Genomic DNA, 15,688 nt, shown 5'->3' on the forward strand with positions numbered 1-15,688 from the left:
AAATTTTGCTTTCTGTTAATTTAATTTTAAACCCTAGTTTTGCTCTTTGCTAATTCAGTTTTAAAGCTTAATTTTTTCCTAAATTAAATTTAGTTGTTGAGTTTTAAGAGGTGTTTTTATTTTAATGGGTATTAGACTTGTACCGTATAGGTATGTATCCTGATCCACTCCTTCCAGATCTCTCTCTGGGTTTTAGGCTAAGTTTCCTTCCTTTTTTTTTTTTGGCCTGGTGTTTTATTTCTGTTACTGTTATCATTCTGTGTTATTACTTGTGTGTGCTCATTTCGGTACTCTTGCTCACCATTGCTATTGTAGACTTTTTTTGCACACTTATTTTGATTCCATATTCCTCTATTTCCTGATTCAATACAGTAAATAGTTTTTGTACTTCTATTTCACCTTCTCTCCATATTACTTTGTCATCTTACTATGCCTCCTTGGTTTCCATTTCTGTTGTCTTTTCTGTCTTATCATAATATTGACAGTCATGTTAAATTACAAGCTTGTTGTTTAGTCTATTGACAAATAACCTAAGTAGCAATGACAGCAATAAGGTAATATATATTTCTGGCGTGTGTTTCAGTGTAAAGACTTCGGGAGTAACCAACAACCCCAGTACCTTCTAACTACTTTGGTTGCAGTGTGAAATGGACATGGAAGTGAACATCAAGGAGGAACCAGCCTGGCTTGAGGAAACAACAAATGCATCACTTGTAAGTCTGATCCAGTTAACTTTATAGAGATCAGAATTTAATCCTTAGTAGCTGAATAAGTTTGGCAGGGGCAAAATTTACTGTGCGCTTACCCAATATTAACACCAGCAGTCACCATTTGCTGCATGGGCTTCTAGGCGTGGTTTGTCTTTTGTTTCTTTGTCTGTGAATATGCCACACTGTGCTAAACAAAGCTGCCAACTGCTAGGAACTATACACGACACTATTGATGTACATCTATGGGTCCAGCTAGTGACAAAGCATTGTTCATGGGAATAGGAAAGAGGTTCTGATGGCATAAACCCCCAGATAAGGGCCGCTTAGTGGACAATTGGCAGTGCATTCTATGTTTTGTAGTGGCAAAAAGCTGAAATTATGTTGTGGGCTTGATAGTGATGGAGCTTTGGTTAGGTCCAGCTTGTGACAAAGTTGTGAAGGCAGTGTCTCAAGTTCGAGGCTTCAGGGTATTTCATGTATTAAGTACCGATTGACTGACTGGCTGTTTTTAATTGATTACCTCTGTTGGTTATTGAAATGGACTTCTGGAGGCTGCGTGGTTATGAATTTATTCTGCATGGTTTGGTAATGGAATCCTTGTGTGATTGACATAATTTCCTATCATATGTTAGCCAAATGGGTATAAGTCCAGGATCCGCCGGCACGGGCGAGCACGGGCTCCGCGGTCGCTGCTTGTGCGTCTATATGACGTCATATATGACGTGTTTGGCGAGCTGATGTTTGTAAACATGGCAGATAATTCGAAGGGACTTGTAGCGGCCGCTAAATGTATGAATTAATGGTCTGTTATATTTAGCTGTTTGAGACTGCGTAACACAATTTACAGGCACTAGATTGGGTTACAACTTGACTAGTTGGTTCGTGAAATAGGTATTAACGGTACGATATGATGGGGCTGACTTGATGTCGCGAAAACTTTAGGAGTATTAAGCACGTCCGGCAAGTACGAAAAGCATTGGTCTCGTTTGGTTAGGTCCGGCTAGTGGCAAAACCATCGGTCTGGGGACAAACAAAGGGAAGCCCCCAGGTTAGAACCGCGAAGAGACCAACAGGTCTCTAGCATCCCTTACGAAAGCAATTGTGTTTCACCGAATACCACTGATAGTTTCAGGTTAGGTAGTGATCCACCGAAAACCACTGGTAGTGACAGGTTACGTTGTGATCCACCAAAAACCACTGGTAGTGACATGTTAGGTTAGGTTTGGTTAGGTGCGACAGCATTGCTAATTGAATGGAGTGATCCACCGAAAACCACTGATGGTGAAGGTTACGTTGTGATCCACCAAAAACCACTGATAGTGACAGGTTAGGTTGTGATCCACCGAAAACCACTGGTAGTGACACGTTAGGTTAGGTTTGGTTAGGCGCGACAGCATTGCTAATTGAACGGGGTGATCCACCGAAAACCACTGATAGTGACACGTTTGGTTAGGTGCGACAGCATTGCTAATTGAACGGAGTGATCCACCGAAAACCACTGATAGTGACAGGTTAGGTTGTTATCCACAGAAAACCACTGGTAGTGACACGTTAGGTTAGGTTTGGTTAGGTGCGACAGCATTGCTAATTGAACGGAGTGATCCACCGAAAACCACTGATAGTGACAGGTTAGGTTGTGATCCACCGAAAACCACTGGTAGTGACACGTTAGGTTAGGTTTGGTTAGGTGCGACAGCATTGCTAATTGAACAGAGTGATCCACGGAAAACCACTGATAGTGACAGGTTAGGTTGTGATCCAAAGAAAACCACTGGTAGTGAGAGGTTAGGTTAGGTTCGGTTAGGTGCGACAACATTGCTAATTCAGCGACTGTTGTTGGAAGTACACTTTTGGTGATCACGTCACGAATGGGAAGGCAACACTATACATACGAGTATACTGCAATCACTGAGACAGGATATGAATATATGGGTACTCACCATAAGTTGACAGAAGATGGACTTCTTGTGTTTACGTAGATGTACTCCCTCTTAAAATTATAATTGCTAGTATGGATACAGCACCAAACAGGAGTTGTTTTGGCTAGTTGTACTTCGTCTTAAAACAATAATCACGACTATTACAGAGCTGGACACACGACTCGATTGTTTCTGTCTAGTAATACTTCCTCTTAAAACAATAATCACGACTATGACAGAGCTGGACACACAACTCGATTGCTTTCCTCTAGTTGTAAGCCTACTTCCTCTTAAGACAGTAATCACGACTATAACATAGCTGGAGACACGACACACGACTGGTTTGTTTTCGTCTGTTATTTAGTTGTACTCCCTCTTCAAACAATAATCACAGTGCCGGTATTGAAACTCGTGATTTGAGTTTGATGTATTCTTGTTCCTCGTAGAAGTTAAGATGGCAACAGTTGAGAGAGAGACGACAGAGTCATCTTTTGGGGGTAATTATTAATTACTTTGCAATGCCATCTCTATTACTGGTAATGTACTATATGTATCTCTATATACATCGTTTACACCTCAAATTATCAAGTAACATGTTAGCTGAGTGGATAAGCTGATGGACTACGGAGTTGGAGATCGCTGGTTCAAGACGACCTATCGCCAGGAATTTATGACAGGTAAGTAAAATGAGTATAGTATGCGAATATGTAAGTGGAGTAAGTACGTATAAATTAGGTTAAATGGACGCCGGTGAAATACAGGCGGGAGTTGAAAGAAGGTGAAGACATAGAAAGTAAATGCTAAATTTCTTCAGTATGTTTTGATTTCTCCCCACCCGAAACCCCTCCTACCCAGGAAGTCCCGTAAGTATGTCGTCATAGCTGTGCCGGCGAATTCTGGCCTTGTTCCGCCAAATGCAGTGCTAGTAATTACTGAGGTGGTAGAAAATGGTGTGTGTTAAATTGATTTAGGTTATGGACAGTAGGTCTCTAGCTCTCATGGTCAATATATTTTTCCTCAAAAAGCAATTCCAGGTAAGATTTGCATCATTTAAACTTTTTTACAATGTTAGTAATGTTGAGTGAGCATGTAATAAAATTGTCTGGGCAGTTTATTGTGAGTATAACTCGTCTAAGACAAACACCCTGATGAAGGTGGAGATGCAGTGGAATATTTAGGGTAGAAGGAAGATATTTTCATCATCTGTCCTTGCTCTTTGTTGCTGCTGTATACACAGTCCGTTGCAATCCTCTGAGTGTATCTTTCAGTTCAGTGACTTCTTATGATAGCTCAGAGGGTAAACTGGTGACATGCTGATTTCACATCGGCAAATTAGAATTATGAATTATCCCAGCATATATTTGTAGAGATACCAGCATGAACGTGAATTCCTGCACTTCAGTATGGCATCTGAGAATCTTTAAAAAAACTTGAAAGTTGGTAGAGGGATGTTCAATGAATAACTGTGACTTGACAGTAATAATCTATTGCAAATAGTATGAAATGCTAATTTATAAATGAGACATTACCCAAGAGTTGCTTAAAGCTAAAATTCTGCAATAAATGCACACTATTCTCAGAATTAATGTGTGCTTGTTGAGTTCTAAGTTACAGGTGCTACAGAAGAGAACGGTTTCTGAACATATCCGAGATGTGAGCGTACTGTTGTTCAAGATCTCTACCTTCGATATTTCTTTTTATGTTCTGTGTCAAACATGAACCTGACATATGAGCGCATTCCTGATCAAGAACTCTACGTTTGATGTTTCTTGTAATGTCACTGCATCAAACTTGTACAGATATGAAAATGATGTTAAAGAAAGGTGTGCCAATATCAGAAACTGTTAGCGATTGTGTTAATGTTGGGGTAGGATTAGTCTGTACATGTTACTGTCAGTATCCAAATTGCTTTGGTTACTCTGATCATAAAAGAGAATGGTTGGCCATAGTACTTTTTTAAAACTGTAATATCCTCAAACACTACCTCACACCCATTAGCACCACATGTTAAAAATTATGACTCCTATCTTAATTAGTGTAGAAGAAGATAATTCTCAAACTTTCGTCAGTGTTTTTGAGACTGGATACACCAGTCTGCTAAACAGAATGTCAACACAGGTGTGATTACTCAGGGTTACCCTCACATCCACAATCTGCTGGGAGATATGTGTGTTAAGGAAAGAGCAGATTTGCCTGTGGCATATGAGAGATCAAATAGCTCAAAATTCAACTGTAATTTCTCTCAAAATTAGTATTTTGCTCAGATGTTGAATTCATTTAGAAAGGCAGATTTGTGGTAAGCTCATTTTATTCCTCAAATACATGTCAGTGTCTGTTACATAGAGAACCATGTCTATGGACTCTAGAATTCATTATATCTGAGAAAATCTGCCCCTTCTTAGTGGGCTCTGATACCTTGGGAACTTACGGCACATTAAAGACAAACCTTTCTTTCCTATTTATCATTATTTCCTTCTCTGTTTTGCGCATTTTTTTTCATCCTTTCCTTTGTATGGCTACTATTCTCTTTCTTTTGTACTGAATGGGTCACGTCAGTATATTCTAGACTTTTATTCTTTAATTCACTTTTATTAGTAAATGAACTTATATTAGAATGTAAGCTTTTGATCACAGACCCTTCCCCACGTCTTCAGTGCCAACAAGATTTAATGAATCCAAGTGAGAAATTTGATGGTCTTGTAGTAAATCATGAAAAAGCTTTTGAAACTGTGGATGTACACTCCAACATTGCTGACTCTCCACTGATGGTGTTCTTATCCCCACAGTTCTTCACAGAACTCTACATAACTTTTAGTGGTAAGACATTCTCATTTGTACAGTAGTTGGTTTGAGTTTGGACTACATCACATCTTTCCCTGGTAACTGACTGTGATGAGCCTGCTTCTTTCATGATAGTTTTTAATATTTACATCTGGAAGCATTGAAATATGCTACTTGAAACAGGACTGTCTCAATGCAGTATGCAGTCCCTGTGAGCTCGGCAAAACCAGAGTAGATAATGTGATCAAAATATTTCAAGGTATTTTAATGTCTGTAAACAAACTCTATGCTGAGAATAAAAAAGATTTAGAACAGTTTCAACACTTCGAATTGGTCAAACAACCTCTAAGATTTGATTGATATGTTTGGACATATTTCTGAGAAAATCTGCCCCTTCTTAGTGGGCTCTGATACCTTGGGAACTTAAGGCACATTAAAGACAAACTTTTCTTGAAACAGTTCATAAGATTCAGTGTTTATGTCTATGACAGCTTCCTTCCAAATTCTGGGCAAGATGGCCTCAAATCCATTCCTGGTAGGATATCTTCTGATATGGCTGGAAAATGTTTCTCATTTTATATTTGGTTCTCAGTCTCATCCTTTCACTGATGTAAGGAGTGAGCAAGGATAGTAACACCTTTCTTAGTAGAGCCTGTGGTTTTCCGAATCCTCTGCTGGTAGAAATCTTCCGTAAACTTTAGGGACATTTTGAAAGTAACTGTAATACTGGCAGGTAATTTGTTTTCGACTATATTTGTAGATGTGTGTTTTGTGCATACCTAATATATCTTATTTTCCACAGTAAGATATTGAACGTGTATCAGAAGTGATAGCTCTGAAAAAAGAAGCCAAGTCAGAGTTAACAGAGCCAGAGTCAACACAGGAAAACTCTCTTGAGGTAATGTACATAATTTTATAAGCCATCATCACGTAATGAAAATAGTTAGAAAATGGCTGAACAGACATCAGTGGTTGACCCTTCATTTCAATGCATACAATTGATAGTCCTATGGAAAATATACTTTTTTCTGAGATTGCCTGTTTACAGACCTAATTTTCACTTTTCTTTCAAGTTGTTCCATGATCTTGCATCAATTATTGTGTAGCAGTTACGATTGGTGCAAAGACCTTTATGTTATATCATTTGCATTCTGGTGTCATTCCTACTAATTCATTTGACTTTGTAAGTGTTTTTGAGCACAGAGTTGCTATAAGATTCATTCTTTTGTTACTGTTACTGGATATTTTACTAGTTTTTGGCAAGTGATAAAAAATAAACTTGTTATATTATTGATTACATTCATTACATTCATTTTAGGCCCCTTAAAACAACAAGCATCATCATCTTCAGCAAATGTACCCATGCCTATCTAAGGTATTCTACATTGTATACGGATATTGAAGTAAATTACTGTACGTGCAGTGAATAAGAGTTTTAGAAATTGCATGTCTGTCAGCTTATCCAGAAGCAGCAGGGTGAGGTTCCCATATTTTGTTTCCAATGTAAATGCCCCTTGTTTCATTGTTTGCAAGTTGGCAACGGTATTTATTCGGTCTTAAGTATTGTCAAATTCATTGTGCTAATGGAGGAGTTTATCTGCTGTTTTCCAGTGCAAATCCTTAAGTAATGTATTTACAGAATTGAGGGCCACATCAAGCACATATACACTGGAATTGTTTATGGTTAAGAGACAAAAATTTCATCACAGGGGGAAGGATGTTTCAAGAATAACTACACTGAAAATCATCTGCCAGATGCGAAACAGGTTACAAAGAATGTTTTATAATTGAATTAACAGTTAGTGTGCAAAAGTTATTGTGTAATATGATATACTTAAGAATAGATTGTGTCGGGAAGGAGAAAGGGCGGTATTATCGAGAATGGAGGACATGCTTTGGACATAAACATTTTCTGAGGAGAGTGATTAATGATTATCCACTTTGAAGGCTGGCACCTCTACCTACTGTGTGGTCACAATAGATTTGATGAGTTCTCATCACAATGGCAGGTGCCCATTCCTACTTTCAGACACATTACAGTTGAGGAGTTTTTATTATAATAGCAGCCACCTTCCCTACTGCTTGTCAGAATTGAGTTGCACTGTTATCATTATAATGATAGCACCCTTTTCTTAATGAAAGTCACACTGAGTTTGTGAGTTTCCTTTGTAATAGCAAGCCCACTATGCCTAATGCCAGTCACATTTTAGATGGGTATTTTTTTTTATAATGGCAGGCACACTTGCCTATTTCCAAACACAATCAATTAAGGGAGTTTTTACCAAAATTGAATGCTCCCTGGACTTCTGCCAGTCAAATAAAAAAGGGAATTATTCATTAGAATGGTAGTTCCTACTTACTAATGCCAGTTACACAGGGGTTGGAAAGTATTCCATTCCTACTGCCATTTAAAGTCTATATGCAGAGTAATGATTACAGTAGCAGATACTACTATTAATTAATTATGACAGTCACCCTTTCTACATCCCTAGAAACAGATGTTAATGAATATACACATCGATTGCATGTTAACAATATTGCAAACTTTCATTTACAGATTAACTGCTGCTATACAATACATCATATCGACAAAGGGATTGTACAATAAGATGCCTCATTTAGTGGTCAAAATGGTAGTCTTAAGAAATTTTCTCCTGTCTCATCTATTTAGTTGTAAAATTGAGTTAGAAACATTGAATGAGGTGAAATTGGATAAGGTTTTCTCACCTTTGGGTACTAATGTGACGGCTACAAATATAGAAATTGGCTCACTTGTGGATACTGGGTGGGCCAATGTTCGTGTTGAATTATGTGATTCTATCTTTCGTTTAAGTCATTCGAACTACAAACTACGTGCACAAGGAGAAAAATATAGGTGTATTCGAGAAATACAGAAAAATGTAACATATAAGGAATAGAGATACGATGAAACATCATAGGACCGAAGTTGTAGATCACTCCAAATTGAACAGAGATTGTGCCAACCGTTTGGTGATACGACTTACCGTTTAGCAGTGAAATGGCTCAAAACGATTGTGTACACCGTTGTTAAAATTGCCTCCATATTTCGATATTCTTTGGTAATAAAAAGTCAAAAGTTTCAAGATCTTTGAAGTTTTCCATCAGTTACAGGCTGAAATGTATAATTTCACCTAATTTCAATTTTCTAGCTCGTCTAGAATATTGTGCCACAGTCTTGATTGTGGCCGAGGGGGTAATATTTAGGACTTTCAGGAAACTGTAGCTAAAATTTTGCAGATACCCATTATTACACCTGAAATGGAAACTGTATGAAAATTTTGCCAAAATAGTCAATGTACACACTGTCGTTATGATTTTTTTTCTATGTAAATGAATGTGCTGTACGTAAACTCAAATTCTTTAGTATCTCATGGCCAGAAATATTCATTTCAGGTAAGAAATCAGTACAGCCTTGATAACCACCCAGTACCTTCTTACACTCTCTCTCTCATTGATCTTATCTACTAGATGCGTTAACACATGCACACATCTGAAGAGTGAGGGGAGGTGGAGGAAACGAAGTATGAGGGTATCTGGTATGAACGAAACACATGCTCGACGATGAAGGCAGAGGGGATGAGGAGAGGAACCACATGGCTCCTTCAAAGCAACAGACATGATGTGTATGTCAACTCATTGAGGGTCAAATTCTCCAGTTTCTTTGTAATTCTTGTGTGGGAAGTCTGGCTGAAATTTAAGCGTTCTTGACTATGACTTCATTATCAAATGGCTTCATGCTCAACCACTGTAAGAAAGAATGACCTTATTTTTGTCAATATGGGCCCTGTCAAATACTACTACTACTACTACTAATAATAATAATAATAATCATAATAATAATCATTGCTTTCCTCAAAAACCAAAGTAAGTAAAACCTTGGTATTAAATAATTATGATTATCAGAGATGCAAGGGCATTTGGAAAATCATTCAGAGCTGATCAAACAATTAAATGCCATGTGTTGGGGTGGGATTACATCATGAACAGTTCATCGCAATTAAATTACAGTTAATTAATAGTTTTCCTTGTTCAGGAAAAGCTAATGTAGCCAGAATGTTTATCCATAGAAGCATCTTAATCAGTTACCAAAAATCATGGAGTTGGGAGTGACCTCTGGGTGTGCAATGTCACAAGCCCCACCTCCTGGAAGACGAACACGTGTTATGTTACCTTGGATATTTCTCCTTCATCCTCAGGGTTGGCCAAAATCTTTGCCCAGACATTACTTGTTTCCTTTTCTACCCGAAATACTTGGGATCATGATAGTACAACACCTTTTGGGCTTTGTCCACTGGACTTAGCCTGCAAAACCAACAGTTCATGATATTTAGTAATCCTCCTGTTGAAAGAATGCACATGAGAAAAATTTTATAAATGGATTTCCATCCAGGTTTGTCAATTTCCAGTCAGGCTGGTCTTGTAAACATTGTGGGAGTAAAATCACTGTCTATGTTCCCTATAAACCCCCGGTCTTTTCCGGTAATTTGAAATAGTACGGATGTCAAAACCTAACTTTGAATACGTGGATGGTAAATATAAAGTATATTTGAAATATGTGCAGAAGTTTTCAACTTAAAAGAAGTAACGTTTTACACACACCTGCTCTTGAGTTAAGTGTGGTGTGATTTGTACCGAAAAACAGTCCTTTAATGATATCTGCCTTATTAATCCTCATATCGAAATAATGCACGTGAGAAAAAAGGTTTAGAAATTGATTTCCATTAAGGCAGGTAGATTTCCAGTTAGGCTGTGTGTATTTTGTGAGGGTGCAAAATTATGGTTTCAGTTTCATAGAAATCCCCAGTCATATCAGGGATTTAGAAACAGTATTGGCCCTAAAACCTACTCAAGGACAGGTGGATACTAAATATGAAATTTGGTAGAAATATATCTAGTAGTTTTAAGTTATAGACAGACACCAAAGCTAAAAAATATGTAGATGGTTATTGTTACACCTTGAATAAATAACTGTACAGAAATATCGCCAAAATAGTAAATGTACAGACACACGGTCATTACAGTTTTATTTATATATATATGAGGAATCTGCTCCATATATAACACCTTTTGGGTTTTGTCCACTGAACTTAGCCTGCAAAAGCGACTGTTCATGATATCTCACTTATTAATCATCCTCCCAAAAAATGTCCAAGAAGAAAATGTTTTAGAAATAGATTTTCATCATGTTTGTTCAATTTCCGGTCAGGTTGGTCTTGTATATATTGTGGCAAAGTAAGAGCACCATTTCCTTTCCCTATAAACGCTCGGACCGTTCCAGGAATTTCAAATGATATGTGTGTGAGTCATCAGTCCATAGACTGGTTTGATTCAGCGCTCCATGCCACCCTATCATGTGCTAACCTTTTCATTTCTATGTAACTATTGCATCCTATATCTGCTCTAATCTGCTTGTCATATTCAAACCTTGGTCTACCCCTACTGTTCTTACCACCTGCACTTCCTTCAAAAACCAACTGCACAAGTCCCGGGTGTCTTAAGATGTGTCCTATCATTCTATCTCTTCTTCTTGTCAAATTTACCTAAATCGATCTCCTCTCACCAATTCGATTCAGTATCTCTTCATTTGTGATTCGATCTATCCATCTCACCTTCAGCATTCTTCTGTAACACCACATTTCAAAAGCTTCTATTCTCTTTCTTTCTGAGCTAGTTATTGTCCATGTTTCACTTCCATACAATGCCACACTCCACGCGAAAGTCTTCCAAAACATCTTTCTAATTTCTATATCAATGTTTGAAGTGAGCAAATTTCTTTTCTTAAGAAAGCTCTTCCTTGCTTGTGCTAGTCTGTATTTTATGTCGTCCTTACTTCTGCCATCGTTTGTTATTCATCTACTTCCTTTAAAACTTCATTTCCTAATCTAATATTTCCTGCATCACCTGCCTTCGTTCGACTGCACTCCATTAGTTTTGTTTTGGACTTATTTATTTTCATCTTGTACCCTTTACCCAAGACTTCGTCCATACCATTCAGTAGCTTCTCGAGATCTTCTGCAGTGAATACATACAATTTCCAGAATATTCGTTTAATGTCAACCTAGCCAATACTTATAATTATAAAAAATAGACAGATCGTGAACATGTTTCACCCTTCTTAATGGGCATCATCAGCACAGTGGATAACCTTAAAACAAATAATTACAAATAAGACTGTTTACAACTATTAGTCATATAAAATTGGAATGAGATGTTGTGATATTAAAAGTTATTTTCGATATCATGATTAAAAAGTTTGATGTGAATATTACAAACACAAGTTAAAACAATTGTAGTACAATTTTACAATATTGTCTAAACAATACATGTTTATATTGGTGAGAAGTTTGTCAATCGGCATTCGTCTGGCATTGAAATGGATCCTTTTCTTTTAACTTTTGGTGAAAGTCAATATTATAGTCGTGTTCACCAGCAAGTAGAATTTGCAGAATAAATATATATGAAAAACATATGTTCCTATGGTAGAAAATTAGGTCAGGAATGATCATTTGGTGTTTCTTCTTGAGTTAAATTGGTTAAAATCCATTCAGGTAAGAGTACGTTGAAATGGAATATACGTTGAAAATTTTATCCGATGTACTGGTTGAAATATGTATCACTTTGAGAGTAGTCTTCCATTTGTTGTGTAAATCTCTGTGGTTAGAATGTTGATACACTGCAAAGAAATATAAAAACGCATTTAATGTGTATGTATATATAGATGTGGTTGTATAGTGTTACGGGTTACGTAAAAATGTATACTTACTCGAATGCCGTAGAGTGTCTATCTTGTTCTGTTATTAGCGTTAGTCTGACTGGCGTTCCAGCTGCGCGTGTTGTATGGGTGTGGCGCAGGGAGGGGGACGGGTTGGGAGAGGGAAGAATTGGGCGGAGTAATACATATTGGTATCGATACGGGAGGGGGATTATTCGGAGGGGGAATTGTAGGTTTAGTATTCAAGGGGGTAGATGGAGTTGTTGAATTGGCAACTTTTAATATATGCCGAATTTTCTTTTGATTTGGGATAACTGTTTTCATTAACCTAGGTATTAATGTGTGTAAAGAACTCTTAATCTCCGTGTCATCATTAAGGTTATGATCTTTATTAAACGTTTTGTCCAGATAAATATAAATATTTTCTAATTCATTTAGTAATTTTCCCTTGTTAGTATTCCTTATTATTGCCAGATCTTTTTCTATTGAGATAAAATGGTGGCCCGTTTCCTTCATGCGTGTACTCAATTTAACTCAAGAAGAAACACCAAATGATCATTCCTGACCTAATTTTCTACTATAGGAACATATGTTTTCATATATTTTATTCTGCAAATTCTACTTGCTGGTGAACACGACTATAATATTGACTTTCACCAAAAGTTAAAAGAAAAGGATCCATTTCAATTCCAGACGAATGCCGATTGACAAACTTCTCACCAATATAAACATACATTTTTTAGACAATATTGTAAAATTGTACTACAATTGTTTTAACTTGTGTTTGTAATATTCACATCAAACTTTTTAATCACGATATCGAAAATAACTTTTAATATCACAACATCTCATTCCAATTTTATATGACTAATAGTTGTAAACAGTCTTATTCGTAATTATTTGTTTTAAGGTTATCCATTGTGCTGATGATGCCCATTAAGAAAGGCGAAACACATTCACGATCTATTTTTTATAATTATTTAACCATAAAATGTGGTATTGTAAGTATTGACTAGGTTGACATTAAAAGAATATTCTGGAAATTGTATGTATTCACGGTCGTCAATACGGACCAAAAAATGAGGTTAATGACTTGTAATCTTCTGCATTCTCAGATAAAGTAACAATATCATCGGCAAATCTGAAGGTTTTGGTTTCCTCTCCTTGGATTGTGATTCCCTTTCCAAATTCCTCTTTGATTTCCTTTACTGCCTGTTCTATGTTAACATAGAAGAGGAAGGGGGACAAACTGCAGCCTTGCCTCACTCCTTTCTGGATTGCTGCTTCTTTTTCAAAGCCCTCGATTCTTATCACTGCAGACTGATTTTTATACAGATTGTAGATAATTCTTCGTTCTCGGTATCTGATCCCAATCACCTTCAGAATCGTAAATAGCTTGGTCCAATCAACATTATCGAATGCCTTTTCTAGATCTACGAATGCCACGTACGTGGGCTTGTCCTTCTTGATTCGATCCTCTGAGATCAGACGTAAAGTCAGGATTACTTCACGTGTTCCTACATTTCTTCTAAAGCCAAATTGATCTTCTCCCAACTCAGCTTCAACTTGCTTTTCCATTCTTCTGTAAATAATACACGTTAAAATTTTGCAGGCATGAGATACTACACTAATGGTGCGGTAGTTTTCAGACCTGTCAGCACCGGCTTTCTTGGGAACAGGTATATCAACATTCTGCCGAAAATCGGATGGGACATGTCCTGTCTCATACATCTTACACACTAAATGGAATAACCTTTCCATGCTGCTTTCTCCTAAGGCGGTCAGTAATTCAGAAGGAATGTCATCAATTCCAGGTGCCTTGTTCCTATTTAGGTCTCTCACAGCTCTTTCAAACTTTGACCTCAAAATTGGGTCTTCCATTTCATCAGCATCAACAGCCTCTTCTTGTTCCAGAACCAAATTATGTACATCTTTACCTTGATACAACTGTTGGATATGCTCCTGCCATCTTTCTGCTTTGTCTTCTTTCCCTAGAAGTGGCTTTCTATCTGAGCTCTTAATATTCATACACCTAGATTTCCTTTCTCCAAAGGTTTCCTTGATTTTCCTGTATGCAGCATCTACCTTTCCCAGGACCATACAACCTTCGACATCTTTGCACTTCTCCTTCAGCCATTCTTCCTTAGTTACCTTGCACTTTCTATCCACTTGATTCTTTAATCGCCTGTATTCTTTTCTGACCTCTTCATTTCTAGCATTCTTTTATTTTCGTCGTTCATCAATCGGGTCTGGTATCTCCTTAGTTATCCACTGATTCTTAGTTGATCTTTTCTTCCTTCCTAACATTTCTTCAGCAGCCCTACTAACTTCATTTTTCATGACTATCCACTATTCCTCTATTGTGTTTCCTTCAGCCTTTTAATTTAGCCTTTGTGCCACATGTTCCTTGAAACAATCCCTCACACTCTTTTCTTTCAACTTGTCTTGATCCCATCTTTTTGCAGTCTTTCCTTTCTTCAATTTCTTCAACTTCAGATGGCATTTCATGACCAACAAGTTGTGGTCGAGTCCACGTCTGCTCCTGGGAAAGTTTTGGAATCCAGCACCTGGTTTCTGAATCCCTGCCTAATCATAATGAAGTCTATTTGTTATCATCCAGTGTCTCCAGGTCTCGTCCACGTATACAGCCGTCGTTTGTGGTGTTTGAACTAAGTATTGGCAAGGACTTAATTATGATCAGTGCAGAATTCAATCAGCCGAGTTCCTCTTTTGTTCCTTTGTCCCAATCCGAATTCTCCTACTGTATTACCTTCTCTTTCTTGGCCTACCACTGCATTCCACTCTCCCATCACAATTAGATTCTCGTCACCTTTTACATATTGTATTAAATCTTCTATCTCTTCATATATTCTTTCGATTTGCTGGTCATCTGCTGAACTAGTAGGCATATAGACCTGCGCTATTGTGGTGGGCATTGGTTTGGTGTCTATCTTGACAACAATAATTCTTTCACAATGCTGGTCGTAGTAGCTTACCCGCTGCCCTATTTTCTTATTCATTATTAAACCAACTCCTGCATTTCCCTTGTTTGATTTCATGTTGATAATTCGGTAGTCACCTGATCAAAAATCCTGTTCTTCCTGCCAACGTACTTCACTTATACCAACTACATCTAACTTTAGTCTATCAATCTCCATTTTCAGATTCTCTAACCTACCACAATGATTCAAACTTCCAACATTCCTCGCTCCAACTCGCAGAATGTCAGTATCCCATCTTCCTGATGATCGCCCCCTCTCGTGTAGTCCCTACCCGGAGATCCGAATGGGGGACTAGTTTACCTCCGGAATATTTTACCTGGGAGGAAGCCATCATCAGTATATCATTCATACAGAGAGAGCTGCATGTCCTCGGGAGTTAGTTACGGCTGTAGTTTCCCGTTCTTTCACCCGTGTAGCTAAGCCATGTTGAGTATTATTACAAGGCCATTTCAGTCAATCATCCAGACTGCCACCCTTGCAACTTCCGAAAGGCTACTACCCCCCTTTCGATGAACCATTCGTTAGTCTGGTCTCTCAACAGAT

General features: G+C 37.7%; 1 long non-coding RNA gene across 1 annotated transcript in view; it reads left to right on the top strand.

The window, feature by feature from the left end:
• The first annotated feature begins 580 nt into the window (after positions 1-580).
• LOC137503002 (uncharacterized) overlaps positions 581-15,688 on the top strand; it is a 37,344-nt gene continuing 22,236 nt past the window's right edge. The window contains exons 1-2 of the long non-coding RNA XR_011018978.1: positions 581-713; positions 6,213-6,308. This is a non-coding gene — a long non-coding RNA (uncharacterized lncRNA). The remainder of the gene's footprint in view (positions 714-6,212; positions 6,309-15,688) is intronic.

Source organism: Anabrus simplex, chromosome 14, assembly GCF_040414725.1.
Source record: "Anabrus simplex isolate iqAnaSimp1 chromosome 14, ASM4041472v1, whole genome shotgun sequence".
NCBI classification, from domain to species: Eukaryota; Metazoa; Arthropoda; class Insecta; order Orthoptera; family Tettigoniidae; genus Anabrus; species Anabrus simplex.